A 13,556-nucleotide genomic window follows, 5' to 3' on the forward strand; every position below is an offset into this window, starting at 1 on the left:
CATAAATAAATAAATAAATAAATAAATAAATAAATAAATAAATAAATAAATAAATAAATAGAAATTCATCAAGGAGTTTTCAAAGTACCTTTTTTTTTTTTAACTACTCCTTTATTTTAAGTAACTTGCTTTACAATAACTGCTTCAGTAATCAACTGCCTATGTCTTGTGGTAAACAACTGGATAGAAAAAGTGTAAAGTATAAGTTCTAAAGATACAAAAACACAAACTGTAAGGATCTAAAAAGCTGTTCTAAGATCGAAAAAAATATAACGTAAGGTATGTAAATATAAGTTATAGAGGTCTGAGGACATGAAGGCTTGGGTGGTGGGAGTCTGAAAAGGTGTTTTGAAGTATGTGGATATAATTTATGAGGGTATAAAAAGATGGCTTAAGATATATAAAACATGTGGTATATAAAAGGTGCTTCAGATTTCTTTTCCCCACTATGCTAGTGTTATATGTAGACGAAATTCTAAACGGTCTTATTAAATAACAAACACAGAGCCAAATACAGAGTTAAAGCCAAGAGATCAGAGCAAGAGCCATGACTGCTTTATCTGATCACCTCACCGCCATCGCTTCCCCTGAGAGAGAGAGAGAGAGAGAGAGAGAGAGAGAGAGAGAGAGAGAGAGAGAGAGAGAGAGAGCTTCTTCCTGTGTGACTTGTCTTTTTATTGCTTTCTGTTTTGCCTTCTCATTGGTTCTAAACCCAACCACATGACTTCCTTGTCACTGCCTGTCTATACAGACCTCCAGGTCTCTATGGGATTAAAAGTTCGTGTCACCGTCACCGTGCTTGGCTGTGTCCTTGACCACACAAAGACTCTGCCTGCCATGTGATCAGATTAAGGGCGTGTTCTGCCACCGCAGAACTTCTGCTAAATGCTCGCTTTTAGCTCTGATCCCCAGGCAACTTTATGTATTAACATACAAATGAAATCACATTTCAGCACAAACAAAATATCACCATAGTTATATTAGAACTTCAAAGGTTCAGAGTTCTAACATTAAACAATGGTGTTCTGATAAGCTATTAACCTAGCTCTGGTAAACACTGACTATTATCATTATCACAGGCTCAAGATTTTAAATTTCCCTTTGGTTGTTTTCTAAATATAGAGTTAAAAATGCTTTTCATTGTACTAAAACATTTGTCTAATTTATATACACCCAGTCTTCTAGAAAGAAAATGTTAATGCTTTTAACCAAAATTATTTTTAGGTTCACAACTTTTACTATGACTCAAAGGCGTGAGTCCACTGCCTTTTCTACAGTGTGAATTTCAGTGCAGACTACAATACTAACTTGTTAACATAACTGAAATTTTTGCCTCTAAAATAGATAAATAAATAAATAAAAGGTTCAGGAGATCGACTTGGATCCACCTCTCAGGTCAAAACAGACTCAAGATAAGTAATGTCAATCAACAAACCTGTTTCCGGACCTGCCTATTCCTGGGGGGATGGGACCTCTTCCCCTTTCCCTGATTTTGGGACATCCCTCCCCCCAACTCTCAGGACTGTGGACCTGGAAGTTTCAAATATATACCTAAGAAAGAAAATTCCCCCCTAAAGGTCCTTAACTTTATTTCCTGCCCTTAATATGCATCTGTTCCAGTAGATTTCCAATCAATTAAAGGCTAAAGTCCCTAGCCCCAGATGGTCTTGCAGAACCTGGACAGTGAATAGAACAGCTTGCTCTTCCCAGACTTGGTCAACATTCCAGCTTTGGGTCCCTAGCGATGCACCAATATCAGCAGGAAGTGGTCATAGACGATTACATCATCTCTTGTCACTAATTCAACAAAAGGGCTGGATGTTAAATTCCAAACCCGGGATATATGGCTGAGGATCCAGTGGTTGATTAGGACGGTGAAGGAAGCCACTCCTCCCTCTCAATCTTTGGCTGACTTCTCTGCTCTCCATACAGGTACTGCTATCTCTATTATCAATATGTTCCTGCTGCTCAGGAACAACTCTGGACTCACACCACAGAGCCACCTCTGTTTCACCCTGCAGCTTGGGGTTTTGAGGAAGTGAGAATGGTGGTTAATGATTCTAAACTGATGGGGGGAGATAGAGTTGCTTATGTTCATCATAAGATTTCTGGTCTCCTAAACCATACAGGACATGAAGATCTTGCCAATCTGCTTCTCAGCTGATATCACTCCTGAGCCTGATGTGTTTCCCTCTCATATAGGACATTGGTGGCTGACTCCTCTAGAGGAAATAAGGGTGATGAAGGGATCTTTGGTATTTCTCTTTTGTCTAAGGAGCTGATGAAACCCTCCCCACTCAAATAGTTACTACTAAAGAGAGACCAACCCAAGGGGTTCCTAATTGCTTGCCCCAAGTCAAACATGACCATTCCTGGGAGTCTGTTGGTCCTGTTACGGACCAAGTTGGTTTCCTTGTGATTTTTGTTTTGTTTTGTTTTTGTTTTTGTTTTTTCTGAAAAAGGTGTTGTTTATTCCCCTAAGAACATGCAAGATAAAATTTATGAATGGTCTGTTCTAGTCCTGCTCATGATTATATACGGTATCTGACTGCCAATAAACAAAGATTTCCTCAGTGGAACAAACGATTTTAGTATCAGGACCACCTGTTACTCATGGTTTTCACCTGGATGGGTTGGTTGTCACTATGTTTTTGACCAAACCTACACCTCATCCTGTTCTTCAAAGACACTTACACAAGTTATTTGCAGCCATCAATTATATTAAAAGGCCTCCACAATCATAAGTGGCCTTCAGGCCTGTGTTCCTGCTCCTTTTGCTGTTCTGACAGGTGGAGATTTGGGGTCTTTATATATTGTAGAATCAAACTCTACTTACGAATTTTCCTGTATTAATTGTGTTATAACTAACATATTGATCATACTTTTACTCCAGGTAATTTTCTGATTGTTAGACAGCTTCCTTTAGTTTTGCTGCCTGTAAACTTCCCTTTGCCTTGGTTTGATGATCCTGATATTTATGCCTTGGAGACTGTTTCCCAAGCTCTTTCTTGTCTAAAGCGATTTGTTGCAGCTTTGATTTTGGGTATTGCTACCCTGATATCTATTGTAGATTCTGTGATAGCATCTACCACTGCTCTGGTACAGCACGTACATACAGGTGATTATGTTAATAATTTACCCAAAAATATTTCTCTGGCACTTGTTACACAAGTACAGATAAAGGGTTAGTGGATGGGTTAATGTTTTAGAAGAGGCTATATTATACATGGGTACTCAAATCAAATTATAAACGTCAGACTCATGGCCTCTTGTCATGCAACACATAAATGGATTTGTGTCACCATATAATGACATTGATTTTACTTGGAAGCAGATTTGGGCACATATTAAGGGAATTTGAAGTAACTCTTATTTAGATATTAATATTCATGATTTATATAATCAGATTTCTATTATCTCACATGGTCACTTACAAATGTCTTCTCCAGAATGGATTGCTGCCAGTCTTATGTTTCTGCTAAAGATTTTAGGTCTTTTATTATTAATCTGGACATTACAGTAGGATTATTTTTGATCCTTGTTATTCTTTTTCCAGTCATCATCAAAAGTATGTGTTCTGCCTTGTGTGCTGTGACCTGTGACCTCTGTCCACTTCATTATTTTAAAAAATAAAAAAGTGGGAGATGTTGGAAGCCCTGCAGCCTAGTCTCAGATCAGCATATGACTACCTGTCCAATGGGTTTCCTCGGGGCAAGGCATTCATGGAAACAGAGTCTCACTTGGCAAGGACCAGTAGTCCACGGGACAGCACAGGAATTTGCTCTTTTCTTTCTCATTACTTTGTTGTTTCTTTGGTGGTTTTTAGTCTTACTTTGTCAGTCACACATGCAGTAGCTGTAATTTTCCCTGAAAATTCTGTTCTTTCTCGAATATTTTTCCTAAGATTCAACGGGGGGCTAGTGCTTCTCAAATCTCTTATCTGGAATTACTAACTGCAACTTCTAGTCCTCAGAACTTTTCTGACTCAATAGGGACAGTTAGGTACATAAGAGAAAACAACACTTGGAACATTAATCATATCCCACAGTTCTGGAAAGGAGAGTAAGGCATGCATACACAGAATAGGGGAAAAGTCTCAGGAATACACATAGTGCCAACTGTTGAGAGTAAGTTCCCTGGACACCAAGCATCTAGGATCAATGATAGGATATAGTATGAACCAATGGGAAAAAATACAATGTAAAATGTGGTATGGAAAGATCCATCTTTACCATACACAGAAGCTTATATTGGTGGAAGAAGTATGGTATTGTGAGATGGGAAAAGAGTGCCTTATCAAAGTTTGCCTTTCACAGAGAGATTGCGACATGAGACCGTCTTGTGGAAAAGGGAACTGTATAAAAGCATATCTTGTAGACATGAAAGAATTGTTTGGGTTTGAATATTGTCCTTAAAGCACTGTACCCATGTCTATTACTTTTGAACTTTGTAACCACAAGTAGCTGCCAGCTGACATAAGTGCTGTGAGAGCAGGACGTGTCTGGCTCCATATTTAGTCGAGCCTGCAAAAATGCTGAACTCTGTCTAGAATAAGGTTATGTGGGGGGTGGAGAAGTATATTTTGAGAAGCATAAAGGAGACCAATGGGGGCTTTTTAGTGATTACAATGTACTTCTTAAAAGTAAAAAATAGGAGTCAATAATAAAGTTGTTCATGTAAGCCTCATAGGAAAAAAAATTGTGAAAATATAAATAAAGGTGGTTCGAGCTACTTGTGGCCACTTGAGTGCAATCCACTTGGTGGTCAGAATTTTTCCTTGTGCCGACACCCCTTCCCTGTCCCAGGACCTAAACCCAAGCCGAGGCTGGACCCCCTCAGATTTCTGTGTTCTTGAGGTTGGCTGGACCTAAGGATCTCTCCATCACTTCCACCTGTTACTCCTTCACAAGCACTAAATCTGAGTGATGTCCCCCAGATCCTGTTTCTTGGGATGACTTATCCTACTCCAGCTCTGGGTTTCGTGGAGGATCTTTCATTTCCAATTATACTCAATATGGCTCATCTTGTTCCTCTGTCTCCTAGTCTCCCTTCCCAACTCCCCCGCATGAGAACATCTAGAGAGACCCAGAAACTCTACTTCCACCACTATCTTCCTTTATCTCGTCATCCCTCAACAAATTTGAAATCACATGGGAATGCTTCCATGGTTCACGGACTTCTGTTACACAGAGTCTCCTGGGCCTCATCCCTTGAAACACATTACCTTTTCTCTAACGTCTTATTTACCCTGGCGCCTTATTGAAGAGCAGGGTCTCACTTCACAAATAGCCTGTCAAAGTCAATGTTTCTAATGCAATGAAAACATGATTCATACAATATCACAAAAGCCAGGGGCTTGTTTAACCTACTGATAAGGGGGAGGAGCTAATGGCTGAGGCTACAGCTCAGTGGTAGTGAAACAGGAGAGAGCAGATGTACTTGAGAGTGACGGTTCTCATTGCAGGTGTACACAGCTCAGAATTTAGGGTAATGGATGTCATGGTCACATGAAACTTTCACGGAGTCAGTAACGTCCTGCTCTGGTTCCTTCCTTGCCTCACAAAATCGAAGGATGAACTATGGATGGCAATAAGAGTGAAGTTTAAAAGGAGCTTGTGCTGTAGAGGGAACATTTAAAGAATGACTGAAGGATTGCAGAAAGAAAGCAGAGGCTCGTCCAGAAGGCAGGCAATGCCCCTGGAGGCTCCAAGAGAGGACAAAACATGCTAAACTGTTTATCTAGGGGCTTTTCTAGGATTTATTGTTGAAACTAGACAGTGCTGAGGTGATTTTTATAGATATTGATTAGTTTTCTGAGAAAATCACAAGCCGAGCCAATGTAGGGCCCACCAGCTCCTGGCAGGTCCCCTGGCCCAGCCAGAGATATGATAAGATCCATTCACACACAGCTTTTTTAGTTATGTTGAGCTTGTGCTGTGACCCGCTCTAAGTAACTGTATTGTCTAAAACTGGTGTTTCAGGCTGCGCCTTGCCCTAGGAGACTCCATTTTACCAGCAGCTTTTGAGTCCATTCTGAGGGAGAAGGAGGACAACAGCCTCTGGGTGGACCCAGCAACTGCGCCATCTATCAGGCCCCACCCATACAGCATGGGCTGATAAATGACTTATTCCTAGGGAGATGAAGGGAACTACCCTATAAGTTTATTGGAGAGACAATACACGCACACATGGGTGCACTAAAATCATATCAGAGAAACCAGACCCTAAGAACTTATCAGACACCCCAGGTGGAAGAAACACCTCCTTTGTCTGGGCCCCATAAAGAGATAGACACTGGGATGGAATGACCTCACACCAACTTATCATCTCATACCTGGTAGGTGTGTCAAGGAATAAGGGCTCCCCAGTCTAGCTTGGTTCCCCACATTTGACAGACAGCCTACTCAGCTGTCTGTCATCCACCTGTTCGCTCATCTGGACCTGGACCTGGACCTGAACTGTTTCCTGCTCTGGACCCAGCCTGGCCTTTTCACCTTGAGTTCTGCAGCCTTGTTCTCAAGATTGACACTAGCAGTTCCCCCGAAGCACTGGTCTGGTTAGTTATCTTATCTACTCAGGCCTTTTCTCAAGCCCGTTCTGAAGCCTCTTGAACTCTGCTATAGCTACTTCCACAAGGATTCATTCTCTAACCTATATGTAGATAAGACGTACCATGCACTGTGTGCCGTGAGTGTTGATATTAGTAAATAACATTGGAGTGAAAGAACTTGCTTTGCCTCGGCCGAGTCACCAAGGTAGGTGTATTTTAAGACAAATTGCTACCATTAAACCCACTAAACCTTGTGAATTTGTTGGTTTTCAGTAAATTCTGACCTTGTAGAAAGACACAAGCATGTTGGCCTCTGTTTCCAGCAGAAAGAGCGCATAAAAGTCAGAGGAGAGGTCAGGCTTTGAGACCCCTGCTCGTCTCCGAATCGCTTTGCTAGCTGCTGGCCTTGACCACCTGCTAGCCATTAGCCCCGGCTGATGTTGCTGCTGCGGACCTTGGAGGTGACTTGTTGGATGCTAATCAAACTGTGCCCAGTGCAGTTTTATCATGGAGCTAACTACCATCACCCCATCAAGATAAAGCTGCTCTTGTTCTCTGTGACCCTCTGTTATTCATGTCTATAGGGCAGTCTGGGGTAGCCTGTTCACTGAGTGAGGTGGAGGCGTTTTAGAAGTGCCATCATTTACAATGTAGTCTCTTACGGTTCGATGTACTAAAAGACTATGTCAAGAGGACAGTGCTTTGCTTCCGTTCTTCAGGGTTGGGGTTCAGGGGAGTCAGGAGTCCCACCAACACTGGCTCCAGGCTCTGTCCTTCCTCTTACCTAGGCAGCTAGTATGGCCATCCCACACCCAGTTGCAAGCTCTTTCAGTTTTCATACTCGATGGTCCTCGCCTCCTCTCTTAACCCTAATATTCCTTTCGACCCTAACCTCTGTCTTTACTGTAGCGTTAGAGCACTGGGTTCAATAACAAGTAAATGAATAAATAAAGGGAATAGAGAGAGAAGCGTTAATGTAGCAGTTTTGAGGGTATTTTAGAGAGGCTTGTAAAATCTATAAAGATATTAAAGAAGGTTTTCTAAAAATCTTGGACACAAAAAAATGACAGATTTTAAGAGTAGCTAATGCCCCACTGACAGTACAATTACAATTGGGAGATGACATTTTCTGCCAGACAAAACCTACAAGTTCGTATGTAAACTCAGTGAGTATTTTTCACCAAATAGTGAGAAGTACTAAAGAATTAAATAACCCTGGATGAGCTTCGGAGACACAGGCCCTGAGTCCCATCATGTGCTATTTCATTTCCAAATCTTAGAGAATCTTCAGAACGGTTTGCTGAAATTGTCAGTCTGGGTTGCTGTGTCTGTTGCATAAACATTGTTTCTGTCACATGGAGTTCCTTTCCGCTCTTACTACGCCCAGAAGAATTGTTTTAGTGGGTAATGTCACATCCAAAGCAGAAATACATCTTGGCTCATCCAAACTGCCTGTCTTCCTGTCCTGTACTTTAGAAGTCCCTGCTTTCTTTTCAGTTTTGTTTTACTGAGATATGACTTACTGAGACACTCAGCTTTACAGAGATGTGATTTGATTGGTAACCACAACTGCATATATTTAAGATGTATCCACAATCTTTTGGTGTGTGTGCATTGACTACCACAATCAATTTAATTAACATATCCACCACCTTGCATAATTATATATTCCTTTTGTGTGGTCAGAGCACTCAAGGCCTCCTGCTTTTCTGTTATTACTAATAATCATGACTCTTCATGTTCGGTCCCTAGAAGCTATTCATCCTGCATAAGTAAGACATTGGTATGTCTGACTGACGTCACTGCATCTTCCCCATCCCTCATCCCTGGCAGCCTCATTCTATTGTCTGTTCAACCCTTGGTAGTCTACAACTGAGATCATTCAGGATTTCCCTTTTGTGCCTGGATCATTTTACTTAATATGTCTTCCATGTTTATCTGTGTCATCACAATGACAAGATTGCCTCCCTTTTAAGGGCTAAAGAATATTCTAAGTCTATGCTATGCTATCTCTAACATTTAGTGGGCAGGCATTTAGACTGGTTCTGTATCTTAGCTGCTGTGGAAAATGTTGCAGTGAATATGGAAGTGCAATAATTTCTTTTTTTCTTTCTTTATTCTTTTCTTTTTTTGTTTTTTTGTTTTTGTTTTTGTTTTTTTGTTTTGTTTTGTTTTGTTTTTGAGACAGAGTCTCTCTGTGTAGCTTTTGAGCCTGTCCTGAAACTCACTCTGTAGTAGCCCAGGGCTGGCCTTGAACTTATAGAGCTCCACCTGCCTCTGCCTCCCAAGTGCTGTAAAGGCCTGTGCCACCATTGCTCGGTGTAATGGTTTCTTTGAGATGCGGGATTCGCTTCCTTTGTGTAGATGCCCTGAAGTGAGACTCAGAAACAGGTAGTTTTACTGTAATACTTTTTTTATTATTTATTTTATTTATTTATTTGGTTTTTTTTTGTTTTTTGTTTTTTGTTTTTTTTTTTTTTTTTTTGGTTTTTCGAGACAGAGTTTCTCTGTGTAGCTTTGCGCCTTTCCTGGAACTCACTTGGTAGCCCAGGCTGGCCTCGAACTCACAGAGATCCGCCTGTCTCTGCCTTCCGAGTGCTGGGATTAAAGGCGTGCGCCACCACCGCTTGGCTATTTATTTTATTTTTTGAGATATATTATTATACCACTTTCCCCTTCCCTCTCCTCCCTCCAAACCCTCTCACATACCCTTCCTTGCTGTCTTTCAATTTCTGGCCTCTTTATTCATTAATTATTGTTATATGCATGTATATTCCTAAGTATAACCTGCTCAGTCTGTATAATGTGACTAGTATGTATGTTTTCAGGGCTGATCATTTGGTACCAGATAACCATTTGGTGTGTTCTTCCCTGGGGAAGACTATTTCTCCTTCTCTGAGCATTCCTCAGATGCCTGTAGGATTGTGACTCATCGTCTTTCCCCCATTCATTTTAGTGTGTATGTTGTTGTCTTTGTTCAGCTCATGTTTAGACAGTCATCTTAGTGAGACTTTAGGGGTGGAGCTTCTAACATTACTAAGAGACACAATCTCACAGCAGATTCTGACCCTCTGCCTTTTACAGTCTTTCTACTCCCTCTTCCACAATGTTTTCTGAGCCTTAGATGTGGGAGTGGTTTGGTAGATGTGTCACGAGGACCAGGCTCCACAACTCTGCGTTGTGATTGGTTGTGGTTTTTGTAACGGTTTCAGTCTGTTGCAAAGAGAAGTTTCCTTATTTTTAGCAATGTTCCTACGATTTTCCACAACTGCCGTATTAACTTTCCTTCCCAGCAACAAAGTACAAGGACACTTACACCATCTCCAGCACATGTGATCTTTTGTTGTTTGCATGTATGTTGGTTTTTGTAATGCCGGGATCAATATGAGAACCTCATTCTTTTTTCTTTTCTTTTCTTTCTTTCTTTCTTTCTTTCTTTCTTTTTTGTTTTGTTTTGTTTTTTCGAGACAGGGTTTCTCTGTGTTGTTTTGGTGCCTGTCCTGGATCTAGCTCTGTAGACCAGGCTGGCCTCGAACTCACAGAGATCCGCCTGCCTCTGCCTCCCAAGTGCTGGGCTTGAGAACCTCATTCTTTCTAGGCAAATATTTTAACACTGGTCTGATAGTCATTCTAATTGGTTCGAGTTGATATCTAATTTGGGTCTAGATTTCCATCTCCTTGATGATTAATGATGTCAGGCATTGTGAGTATTCCTTTTGGTCATTATATATGTATATCCAGATTCTTTGACTATTTCCTTTGGTGGGGTGGTTCAAGGCAGGGTCCTCTGTGTAATATCCCTGGCTGTCCTGGAACTCACTGTGCAGACCAGGCTGGTCTCCAGCTCACAAAGATCTGCATGCCTTTGCCTCCTTGGTGCTGGGATTGAAGGTGTGCAGCACCATGCCTGGCCCATTGCCCATTTTTTTATTTCTTATTTTTAAAAAGAGTGTCTTTTATTGATTCTGACGGTTTTATACATGTGAAAAATGTGTCTTGATCATATACACCCCCAGCTCCTTTCCTCTCACTCCGAATAGGCACCCTCAACATGTTCCCCTACCCCTCTTCATGTCTTCTCCTGTTGTTGAAACCCACTGAGTCTGATTACTATTGCCTGTTGAAGTGTGGTTGATCTTGTACAGTTAACCATAGATGCAATCATTTCATGGGTGCAATGGCTGTGTCATGTTCCAAAGACTGCATTTCACATCCTCCCTATCCTCCAGCTCTTTTCCCTGAGCCTTTATGGACAGGAGTTGCTCTAGATGTCCCATTGAGGCTAAGCACTCAATGCTCACTTATTCTCAGCACTTTGATTAATTATGAATCTCCACATTAACTGCTGATCACTGTAGAGAGAAGCTTCTCTGGCCAAGGATGACAGTAACACTAATCCACACATATAAACATAAATTTGATTATGTATTTTCTTATTGGTGAGATATGGGTCTTCTCCATATTTAATATTAACCTCTTATAGAGTATATTGTTTACATGCATTCTCACTCATGTTGTGAGTTATCTGTTCATGCTGTTGCTTATTTCCCTGTGGTAGAAAAGTTTTATAACCTAATGCAATCTCATGTGTCTATTATTATTGTTGTTGCCTGTTTTGGATAAAATATTTTAAAAAATCATTGCGCAGACCAATATCAAGAAAATTCCCCCTATATTTTTGTAGTGGTTTAACAACTTCAAGTCTTACATCTACCCTTATTCCTTTTTGAATTGATATTTGTATATTGTATAATGGTTGAATTTCTTTCTCTTACATGCCAACATCTAGTTTTCCCAGTATCAATCATGTCTTGAAGAGACCATGCTCTCTCCACTGGATAGTCTTGGCACTAGAAGGTCAGTCAGTCAGTGGTGAATGCACAAATCTTTTCTTCCTGGTCGAAATCTTCTGCTTCATTGGTTTATATGTCTGTTCTTATGTCAGCGGCGTGCTAATTTGCCCCTATGGCTTTGTGGTCTATTTTGAAATCAGGTAACATGATTCCTCTATCTTTGTGCTTGTTGCTCAAGGCTTCTTCAGCTCTTTGGGGTCTTTTGAGATTCCATTTAACTTTAAGGATTTCTTTTTCTTATTTCTATAAAAAGAGCTGTTATAGTTTTGATAATGTTTGCACTCAATCTATGCATCACTGTGGATAATAGGGCTTTGAATAATATCAACTCTCCAAATACATGAGTACAAGACATATTTCCATTTTCTGTGCTTTTTACAATTATTTTCATATATGTTTCATAAGTCTCGGTGTACCTTATTGGTTTAATTTATTTTAATATTTTCCATTATAACCAATTATTTTCTTTTTTTTTTTTTTTTTTTTTTTTTGGTTTTTTGAGACAGGGTTTCTCTGTGTAGCTTTGCGCCTTTCCTGGAGCTCACTCGGTAGCCCAGGCTGGCCTCGAACTCACAGAGATCCGCCTGGCTCTGCCTCCCGAGTGCTGGGATTAAAGGCGTGCGCCACCACCGCCCGGCCAATTATTTTCTTAATTAAGAAATGTTTATTGTTAGTATACAGAAAACACAACTACTGTCTGCATGTTGCTTTGTACCCAGCAATATTAGTTCTCTGTAGTCTTTAGAGTCTTTCACAAGATCGCTTTGTCTATGAAGGGACAATTTCACTTCTCCTTTCTAATTCAGAGCCTTAATGTTTACTTTTCTTGTCTAATTTTAGCTCCAGTGAGGGCTTCTAGTACTATATTAAAAGGGAGTCGTGAGAGTATGCACATCCTGTTTGCTTTGGGACAAAGCATCCCTGGCAACATTTCTGTATTTTGCATCCCTTTTCTCCTACATCCTCTTTAAAATATCCATGCAGTTTCTATAATGGTGGGGAGGGTAGCACCTTGAAATGTGTCAGCCACAGCTAGGGTATTCTCAATCTCTGATTTTCATTAACAGTCTGTCAGATCATCATTTTACTTTTGGCAAGAGCCACTGTAGACAGCAATGTTTGGGTCCTTGTGTACAAATCAGCTTGAGGTTTTTTTTTTGTTTTTTTTTTTTTTGTTTTTTTTTTTTTATTTTCAGGAAGACTCTGACATCCTACATAACATGCCTATCCTCTGGATCAACTGACACTGTGAGAAGTGGGGGAGATAGTATGATTAGCAGCCTCTACAATGACCACATGAATAGAATAAGTGCAAGAGAAATTTTCTAAAGAGAATGCAACACTCCCCTCCAGAAAACAGCAGGAGTCCCTAGCAAGTGAAATAGATAATAAATTCTATTATAGAACATAACGTGATAAGTCACTATAACATTGACAAACAATTTTTTACTATTGTTTCTTAGGCTTTGGTGTAGAGCCATTGCTTATAGTAAAAGAGGTTCAACGTGCAACAGAAGGACCAACAGACAAATAAGTAGTGGCAGGACGTCTAGGGACTTGCCTAAGTATTCTCACCTTGAGGCATGGTTTCTCTCACTAGATCATGGTAAACTCGTGGCCTGATGTGGCATATTGAGAGCATATTTTTGAGCATCTCATGACTGCTAGAATTTGTCTTCAGAGAGGCATAGATCTGCTCCTACGGCACCACTAGAGAAGAAGACTTGGGGCTGAGAAGGTAGCTCAGTTCATAAAAGTATACCTTGCCTGGTATATGCAAAGTCCTGGGTCTGCATACACTGGGCATCCCTGGCACTCAGATGGTGGGTGTGGTGGGCACACCTGTCATCCCAGCATTCTGCAGGTAGAGTTAGGATGGTCAGAAGTTCAAGGTCATCCTTAGCTATATAGGGAGCTTGAAATCAACTGGACTAGAGGCCTTATCTCAAAATAATAATGATAATAGTAGTAGTAGTAGTAGTAGTAGTAGTAGTAGTAGTAGATGCTCATAGGTGATAGGGCACAATTGTTCATAGTGAAAAATATCCACCCAAATTATAATCAGTTAGCACAAAAAAGATGATATGGTAACCCTGCATACAAAAAGCTTCAAAAAATTGTGTATATTATGTTTTTCAGGAAAATAAATGTTT

The 13,556-nt window shown here is 40.5% G+C and overlaps 1 protein-coding gene across 3 annotated transcripts in view; it reads left to right on the top strand.

Annotated features, from left to right (window-relative positions):
• The first annotated feature begins 1,771 nt into the window (after window positions 1–1,771).
• The window catches only part of Akr1d1 (aldo-keto reductase family 1 member D1), a 61,445-nt gene continuing 49,660 nt past the window's right edge, over window positions 1,772–13,556 (top strand). Inside the window, exons 1-2 of one of the 3 annotated variants that reach the window (XM_059257575.1) lie at window positions 1,772–1,932; window positions 12,600–12,651. The gene's annotated coding sequence lies outside the window, so the exon portion shown is untranslated. The remainder of the gene's footprint in view (window positions 1,933–12,599; window positions 12,652–13,556) is intronic. The other 2 variants (XM_059257576.1, XM_059257574.1) reach the window with 2 other exon arrangements.

This window comes from Peromyscus eremicus, chromosome 3, assembly GCF_949786415.1.
Source record: "Peromyscus eremicus chromosome 3, PerEre_H2_v1, whole genome shotgun sequence".
Lineage (NCBI taxonomy): Eukaryota > Metazoa > Chordata > Mammalia > Rodentia > Cricetidae > Peromyscus > Peromyscus eremicus.